We start from the raw sequence: 9,499 nt of genomic DNA, 5'->3' as shown, positions 1-9,499 counted from the left end.
CAGACTATTAGCTGTGGCCAGCCCCACCCCATATGATGTGGCCAGCCCCTGCTTTAAACAAAGACATTTCTATACAGTCTGACAGAGATTATCTGCCAGAAGCTGAGGGCAAAGGCCAGACCTCTCTTTGGGAAAGGCCAAATTTTTTACTAAACAATTTTGTGGTTCTATAAAGTGTTCTAGAAATGTCAATTAAGTAAAATTGGTTGATAGCTTATGCCACATCTTTTATATCCTTCCCCATTTTCTGTTTATTCGTTACATCCATCATTGAGAGACAGGCATTGCAATCTTCAACTATAATTGTGGATTTGTCTAATTTTAGTTACCTCAGTATTTTCTTAATGTATGCTCTGCTATCAGGTACATAAACATTTAAGATTATTATGCCCTTTTGATAAATTGACATCTTTATCATGAAAGGATCCTCTTTATCCCTTGTCATATTGTTTTATCTGAAATACATTTTGTTGGATATTAACATAGATACTCCAGTTTACTTTTCCTTTTTTGTAACATTGTTACTGAAATAAAATTCACACATACCTCTCTTTGAAGTGTACAATTTAGTGACTTTTAGTATATTCACAGAGTTCACATCTATCACCACATCCATCACATAAATTTGTGATAATTCCAGAACATAAATATAAGCATATATATGAACATATATATCAATCTATATCTATATTATATTTTTCTTTTTTATTACAGCTTATTTTTATTACAGCTTACTTTTCTTTTTATTACAGAGTTACAAGTGTTTTTCAAATATTCTGGATATAACTCCTCTATCTGATATATAGATATATATATATATATTTGTGGAGACAGGATCTTGCTGTGTTGACCAGACTGGTCTCAAACTCCTGGCCTCAAGTGATCTTCCTCCCTTGGTTTCCCGAGATACTGGGATTACAGACATGGGCCACTGCACTGTCATCCAGAACATTTTAATCAACTTAAAAAGAAGCCACATCAGTCACTACTCCCCATTTTCCCTAACTAACAGCCTGGCTACCACTAATCTACCTTTTCTCTTTATGAATTGACCCTTCTGGACATTTCATATACATAGGGTCATATAATATGTGATGTTTTGTGTCTAGCTTCTTTCAGTTAGCTAGCATAATGTATTCAAGGTTCATCTATGTAATTGTATGTATCAGAACTTCTTTTCTTTTTATGGCCAAATAATGTTCTATTGTATGAATATGACATTTATCTGTTGATAGACATTTGGATTATTTGCAGTTTTTGCTGATTATAAATAATGATGCTATGAACATTCAAGTGTAATTGTTTGTGTGACACACGTTTTCAATTCTCTTGGTACATACCTTGAGTATATACCTAGGAGTGGAATTGCTGTGTCATATGGTAACTCTAGGTTAACTTTTTGAGGGGTTGTCCAGCAGTTTTCCAGAATAACTACGCCATTTTGCATTCCTAATAACAATTTAAAAGAGCTCCAATTACCCACAGCCTCACCAATACTTGTTATTATTCTTCTTTTTCATTATAGCTATTCTAGTGGGTGTGTAGTGATATTGTATTTCTTTCTGGTTTTGCTTTATATTTCTGTATTGACATATAGTGACATTGGGCACCTTGTCGTGAGCCCATCAACCATTTGTGTATCTTCTTTGAAAAAATGTCTGTTCAAATCCTTTGACTATTTTTAAATTGGCTTATTTGTCTTTTTTTCTTTTTCTTTTTTTTAGATAATGTCTGGCTCTGTTGCCCAGTCTGGAGTGCAGTGGTGCCATCTTGGTGACTGCAATCTCTACCTCCCACCTCAAGCTATCTTCCCACCTTAGCTACCCAAGTAGCTGAGACCACAGGCACACACTGCCATGCCCGGCCAAGTTTCGTATTTTTCATAGAGATGGGAAGTCACCATGTTGTCCAGACTGGTCTTGAACTCGTGAGCTCAAGTGATCTGTCTGTCTTGGCTTCCCAAAGTGCTGGGATTACAGGTCGAAGCCACCACACCCAGCTTATTTTTCTTTTTATTACAGAGTTACAAGCATTCTTCAAATATTCTGGATATAACTCCTCTATCTGATATATGACTTGAAAATATTTTCTCACATTCCAGGAGTCATTTTTTTTTTCTCTTTCTTTTCTCTAATAATTCATCGCTCTTTCTTTCTTGAGATAGGTCTCACTCTGTCACTCAGGCTGAAGTGCAGTGGTGTTATCACAGCTCATGGCAGCTTCAACTTCCTGGTCTCAAGCAATCCTCCCACCTCAGCTTCCTAAGTAGCTGGGAACATAGATGCATGCCACTATGCCTAGCTATTTTTTTTTTTTTTGTAGAGATGAGGGTCTCCCTGTGTTAGCCAGGCTAGTCTTGAACTCCTGGGATCAAGTAGTCCTCCAGCCACAGCCTCCCAAAGTGCTGGGATTACAGGCATGAGCCCTGGGCTTTTTCACTTTCTTGATGATATTCGTCAAACCATGAAAGTTGCTTTTTCTTTCTTTCTTTCTGTCTCTTTTTTTTTTTTTTTTGAGTTGGAGGCTCACTCTGTTGCTCAGCCTGGAGTGCAGTGGCATGATCTCAGCTCACTACAAGCTCCACCTCCTGGGCTCAAGTGACTCTCCTGCCTCACTCTCCCAAGTAGCTGGGATTACACGCACATGTCACCATGCCTGGCTAATTTTTGTATTTTTAGTAGAGACAGGGTTTCACCATGTTAACCAGGCCGGTCTTGAACTCCTGACATCAGGTAATCTGCCTGCCTCAGCCTCCCAAAGTGTTGGGATTACAGGTGTGAGCCACCGCACCCCGTTGAAAAGTTTCTAGTATGATGAATTTCAATTTATCTATTCTTTCTTTGTCTCTTGTACTTTTGGTGTCATCTCCAAAAACCTATTGTCTAATCCAGAGTCAAGAACATTTATACATATGTTTTCTTCTAAGAGTTTTATAGTTTTAGTTCTTAAATTTAAGTCTATGACCCCTTTTTGACTTAATTTTTGTATATTGTGTGAGGTTGGGGTCCAAATTCATTTTTTGCATGTGGCTATTCAACTTTTCCCATACCATTTATTGAAGAAAATATTCTTTCATTCCTATTGAATGGTTTTGGAACTCGTATTAAAAAGCAATTGGTGATTGATATATGGATTTATTTTGGGACTCTCAATTCTATTTCATTGATTTATATTTCTGTCCTCATGCCCATACCAGACTATCTTTTGTATTGTTTTGTTTTCTTTCTATATAGAGAGAGAACAAAAAGAGAGAACAAAATAAACCCATATATATTTTATTTATATATATATTTTTATTTATATATAAAAATATATTTATTTATATATATTTGTTATACATAATATTATATATTATATAATAGTATATATTGTTAAAGGAAACTATATGTGGCCTGAGAAGAACTCCAAACTTCTACATTTGAGTACTTGTGGATGAACTGTAACCTAACTTAATAGGTAGACAAGATTGAAACCCTAATTTAGAAGTATGCACCTGTAACAATAGCTGAGCACTGACAAATCCCAGTAGCTATACTTCAACCACTCGTAGACTGCTGACTGTTCAAACTGTGTTCAAATAAGGCAAAAGCCGACCTGTAACCAATCCAGTTGTTTCTGTACCTCTCTCTCAATTTCTGTACATCACTTTCCTTTTTTGTCTATACATTTATTCTGACCACAAGGCAACCCAGGAGTCTCTGAATCTGCTGTGATTCTGGGGGCTGCCCAATTTGCAAATAATTCATTGCTCAATTAAACTCCTTTAAATTTAATTCAGCAGAAGCTTTTCTTTTAACAGATGATGTCAGAAGTGGGGTCTGAAGTGGAGCTTCTCACCACCCCCAGGAGTCCTGAGTCAACAAACAAGGTACCTGCAGGACCCACTTGTATACATTGATCTCTTGGAGCAGCTAGGGATCATAGGTAAGTTATCTCGATCTTGGAGTTCCACAGATTTGTGTTTTGAGCTCTCTGAGTTTCTTTGGGCAAATTTCTGATCCAAACTGGGTTTGGAAGTCACAACAGAAACTGGACTGGGTCCAGGAACGGATTTGATCTGATAATTAACTGGCTTGGATCCATTAGAGGCCTTTTACATCTGACTGGGTCAGAAAGAAACTGGTAATAAATGGTAACATTGCAGGGGGTGTAAAATTTGGTTTTTAAAAATTTGTGGGGATTTTTGTGTTCTATCTCTTTGTTTCATTTTTCTTGCAGTAGGAAAAAAATCATTGGCTAAGTTAAACAAGGGAACTGGAGAGTAAAGCCAATATTTTAGGTAAAAATGGGATCCTTAATTTCTGGAAAACTGAGTTCCTTCTGGCTTATACATCAGACACAGAAAGCAGCAAAGTCTTACAGAAATGGCAAAATCTTACTAAAGATGACTTACAGTGGAATGTTCTGAATGAACAACAATGCATTGAAGTGCGTTTTAAAATGAAGACTCAAATATTAAATCTTATAAACTTTTAGCTTAGTTAATATCCCGATCCAAAGGAAATAGACTGCTGCAGCACCAACTGGCTGACTTTGGATAAATAATGGGCCACATTTACCTGAGTAACGGATGGGATTGGGTTAGAGACCCTCCCCTCAGTGAAGTTCTTCTTGGTTAAAAATGGGTTAAAGATGACAGGGCCCAATCAGGGTCAAGTTTGAACATTGCCAGTTTGATATTTGGTGCCCCATGCAGCCAGTTGAGTGGCATCTTGCAAAATTCAGAGGCTGTTGCCCGTGGTTCCATGAAACAGAAAAATATGATTTTCCTTTATGATGTGGCTTGGCCCCCAGGGCTATAGTGTGGAGATCTTGGTCACTAGGACCACTCAGGGAAAGGGAACCCGGAAGCCTGGCATGCAGGCCAAAGCGTAAGAATTTCTTACTAGTCAGACTTCTGGCCCCTCTCTTCCTCTCTCTCTCTGTGCAGACTGGCTGAATGAATGGTAAAAATCATTGTTTATCTCCTCTGTAAAGTTTTGATTAATGGAAAAAATGATTCATGAGGCTCATCATAAGCTGTATTGTGCTTTTTGTGTCTTTCTGTATTGTTGTCATAATGAGGGGTACCTTAGGATAGAATGCGGGCTCAGGACCCCATAAGCCTGTTGTTCAGGAGGGCTCAGCAAAACTGGTCAATAATAAACTTTGCTGCAGGTCCTTGAAAAAAAAAACTGGATGAAGTCTCCATCTGGTCTTGTATGTCCTTGGTGCTTGACCTGGTAACTACGTGGCAGGACTTTCTTTGGGTCTCTGCCATTTTAAAATGCCCAGGTTCAATTCCCAGCTTAGGAAGTGAGTACTTTCTGGTTGGTATTTGGGTAATATTTGCCATTTTTTTATTCTCTTCCCCTCCACAAACTGTCTTGAATTTTCCTTTCTCATAGCACCTGTGAGGTTACTTTCGGTAAAGTTTAAAAGCCAGAAATATCAGCCATTTGGTCTGGCTAAAGTCAGGTAAAAAGAAATTTAAAAGGACTTTTAAAGTCAGTTTAATTAAAAGTGGATATTCAAGCTCTAACAACCTGGGACTCCTTGGGAAAAACAACAGATAAAAGAGATTCTGTTTTGGGAAAAACCTCTGTTTTCCTCATGAAATCCTAGGAATTGGAAGTGGATAGATTCCTTTCAAAATCTAAGGCTGTGTTCTGTTTTGCATTGCATTATTTGACATTTTTTACTTTGGGAGTATCAGAAATTACTTCACATTATGAGAGAGCTCTGGTGTGTAATAACTAAGTAGGAAATATACTTTTAGGGATGTCTAGTGACAGTTATGGGGAAATACTCAGCTCTGCACTTGGACAAGAGAAGCATGCTCTTGGCCACATACAAGTATGGAGATGTCTCCACCCCCCACGGAGAGATAAGACTCCCATGGGGATGGGCTGACTCCCTTTTTTTGGGGGGGGATCCAGGATCTGGTATAAAAATGGGACTTAATTTTTGGAGATGTTTTGCTTTCTAGCTGTGCCTGCTTTTTATATTAGACCCTAGAAACTGTATGCTTTCCTGGCCCTGTTCTTCCAAGTACTCCATTGTAAAGCCAGTAATCCAATTAAGAAACCGAGAAACTGGTGCTGGGTGTGGTGGATCATGCCTGTAATCCCAGCATTTTGGGAGGCCAAGGTGGATGGATCACCTGAGGTCAGGAGTTTGAGATCAGCCTGACCAACATGGTGAAACCTCATCTCTACTAAATATACAAAAATGAGCTGGGTGTTGTGCATGCACCTGTAATCCCAGCTACTCAGGAGGCTGAGGCAGGAGAATCACTTGAACCCAGCAGGCAGAGGTTGCAGTGAGCTGAGATTGTGCCACTGTACTCCAACCTGGGTGACAGAGCAAGAATTCATCCAAAAAAAAAAGAAAGAAAGAAACTTAGAAACTGGTAAATGAAAAATCTTACAACTACTGCAACTACTCGATCTTCTTCTGTCTGTCTGTCTGGTTATGTATGTGTTGCATGTGTATGTTTATATAAAAGCTCTAATTAATTGGCTTTAAGAAAAATAAGCACTTAAGTCAAATATTTTGAAAGAAAAATAGAAACGGTAATGCCTCTTAGTTCATGTCACTTTAGTAATCTTAGGGAAATAAAAAGTTTTAAAGATTATTGGCAAAAATAAAGACATTTGGTCTAAATTAGGGAGGTTAGATAATAGGTTTGCTAAATGTTGTAAGGTCTTAAACTGCTTTGACTTTTCAAAATTGTTCAATTTGCCTAGCTTGGAGATATTAGATTCTAGATAAGGCCTAGGGCATGTGGAATTAGCTATGCCCCCTAGCTATGCAAAGAAAGTTATAAAGGAAACATATTTTATATAGGAAAGAATCTTGTGGCTGGGCATGGTGGCTCACACCTGTAATCCCAGCACTTTGGGAGGCCGAGGTGGGCAGATCACGAGGTCAGGAGTTCAAGACCAGCCTGGCCAACATGGTGAAACCCCATCTCTACTAAAAATATAAAAATTAGCCAGGCATTGTGGCACATGCCTGTAATCCCAGCTATTTGGGAGGCTGAGGCAGGAGAATTGCTTGAACCCAGGAGATGAAGGTTGCAGTGAGCCAAGACCACGCCACTGCACTCCAGCCTGGCAACAGAGTGAGACTCTGTCTCAAAAAAAAAAAAAAGAAAAAAGAAAAGAAAGAAAGAAAAGAAAAGAAAAAGAAAAAATCTTGTGGCTGGGTGCAGTGGCTCGCACCTGTAATCCCAGCACTTTGGGAGACTGAGGCAGGTGGATCACCTGAGGTCAGGAGTTTGAGACCAGCCTAGCTAACATGGTGAAACCCCGTTTCTACTAAAAATACAAAAACTTGGCCAAACTTGGTGGCACGCACCTGTAATTCCAGCTACTCAGGAGGCTGAGGCAGGAGAATCACTTGAACCCGGGAGGCAGAGGTTGCAGTGAGCTGAAATCATGCCATTGCACTCCAGCTTGGGCAACAAGAGTGAAACTCCACCTCAAAAAAAAAAAAAAAAAAAAAAGAATATTGTATGGTAAATTCTTGTTCTAAAGTAAAATAACATGTTGTTTAAAAAGAAGGATGTTGGCCAGGTATGGTGGCTCACGTCTGTAATTCCAGCACTTTGGTAGCCTGAGGTGGGTGGATCACGAGGTCAGGAGATTGAGACCATCCTGGCTAACATGGTGAAACCTCATCTCTACTAAAAATACATATACAAAATTAGCTGAGCATGGTGGTGGGTGCCTGTAGTCCCAGCTACTTGGGAGGCTGAGGTGGGAGAATGGTGTGAATCTGGAAGGTGGAGCTTGCAGTGAGCCAAGATCCATTGCACTCCAGCCTGGGCGACAGAACAAGACGCTGTCTTTAAAAAAAAAAAAAAAAAAAAAAGATTATTAAGACAAGTCAGAAAGTCCAAGCATGTTGTAGATGGTCTGTGTAAGTTGTGAAAGGAAATTTATACACCAAAAATAAAACTTGCTAAGAGTTACCATTATAGCATGTAATTGAAACTACTTAAAAAAATAGATTTATGTGTAAGGTGTGTGAAGAGAGTGAAATGTGTTTTTGGTAAAAGATTATGAGAAGGCATGGTAATGTAAATGGTGTTTGTTTGTTTGTTTGTTTGTTTGTTTTGACAGAGTCTTGCTCTGTCATCCAGGCTGGAGTGCAGTAGCATGATCTCAGCTCCTGCAACGTCTGTCTCCTGGGTTCAAGCAATTCTCCTGCCTCGGCCTCCTGAGTAGCTGGGACTATAGGCACATGCCACCACACTCAGCTAATTTTTGTATTTTTGGTAAAGACAGTGTTTTGCCATGTTGGCCAGGCTGATCTCAAAGTCCTGAGTTCAGGCAATCTGGCTGCCTCAGACTCCCAAAGTGCTAGGATTACAGGAGTGAGCCACCCCGTCCGGTCCTGGAATGTAAATTTTTGTCTAGTTTAGGGGGTTAAAGGATTTTTTAACTAGATAAGATAAAGCTAAAGGTTTGAGTAAGTTGTGGAAGGTTTGTAAAAATTAATCTTGTAAAAAAAATTCTGTGTGTGAAAATGTTGACTAAATTTAAAGGGGTATAATTCAGTTTTTCTGTAAATCGACATAAAAATAAAAGCACAACAGGCTTTTCTTAAAGCATTGATCTCGTCTTTCACAAAAATTGTAAAGGGCTACAAAAGATTTATAAGAATCTCACCTCATAGTCAAACTGGTTAAGCATAAGGTGTTTTAAACCTTTAGCATAATTGATAGGTTTCCCAAAATTAAATTTCAACATCAAAATTGTCTTTTCTGACCTCTAACTTTGGGATGCAACAGAAGGCCCCTGAAACATCCAAAAGAGAGGTAAACAGGACTATTTGACATTTTAAGTTACATAGGAAGCACTATCAAAATAAAAATAATGTTTAATCTTCTTCAGGTTATATTTTAGTGAATGACATTAATATATGTTCCAAAATTGAATGGGATTTATAAAATTCTAATATGTCTGAGTATATGCTATCAATCATAATTATGGTTATGATGTTAAGTAATTTGTAAACCACAGAAATAACCAAATTTCATTGTCCTTTGTGCCTTTACCTATAACTACTTAAAGTTATTTTCACAGTTCATTGCTTAATGCTGATGTAGTTTCTGAAAACTTCATAAGCATGCAACATTCTAGAATATGGTGTGTTTTAGGAGATTCATGAAGGGATGGAAAGGACCCGAAAAAGCACTCTTGAATACAGGTTTCTAGTAATTTTAGAATTATATAATTTGAACTGGGTAAGAATTCCTGGAACTTTAATGAAAAGACTGACTGGTTTATAAAACTGCTAACCCAAGTAGAACAAAAATTGACTGAATAACTAGAAAATACCTTGCCAAATTTTAATGTTAAATCAGCTGATAATGAAATTGTTTAGATGTACAATTTGAACAAAATCCATGGTCTAAGTCAAATTACCTATGATAACCCATCAGTTAGTGCTTCACATGTAATTTGGAGAAATAACTGGTATTCTGCATTCCATGACTCATCATGGAAAA

The sequence above is a fragment of the Macaca mulatta genome, chromosome 1, assembly GCF_049350105.2.
Source record: "Macaca mulatta isolate MMU2019108-1 chromosome 1, T2T-MMU8v2.0, whole genome shotgun sequence".
Classification (NCBI taxonomy): Eukaryota; Metazoa; Chordata; class Mammalia; order Primates; family Cercopithecidae; genus Macaca; species Macaca mulatta.
This window is presented reverse-complemented; position numbering follows the sequence as displayed.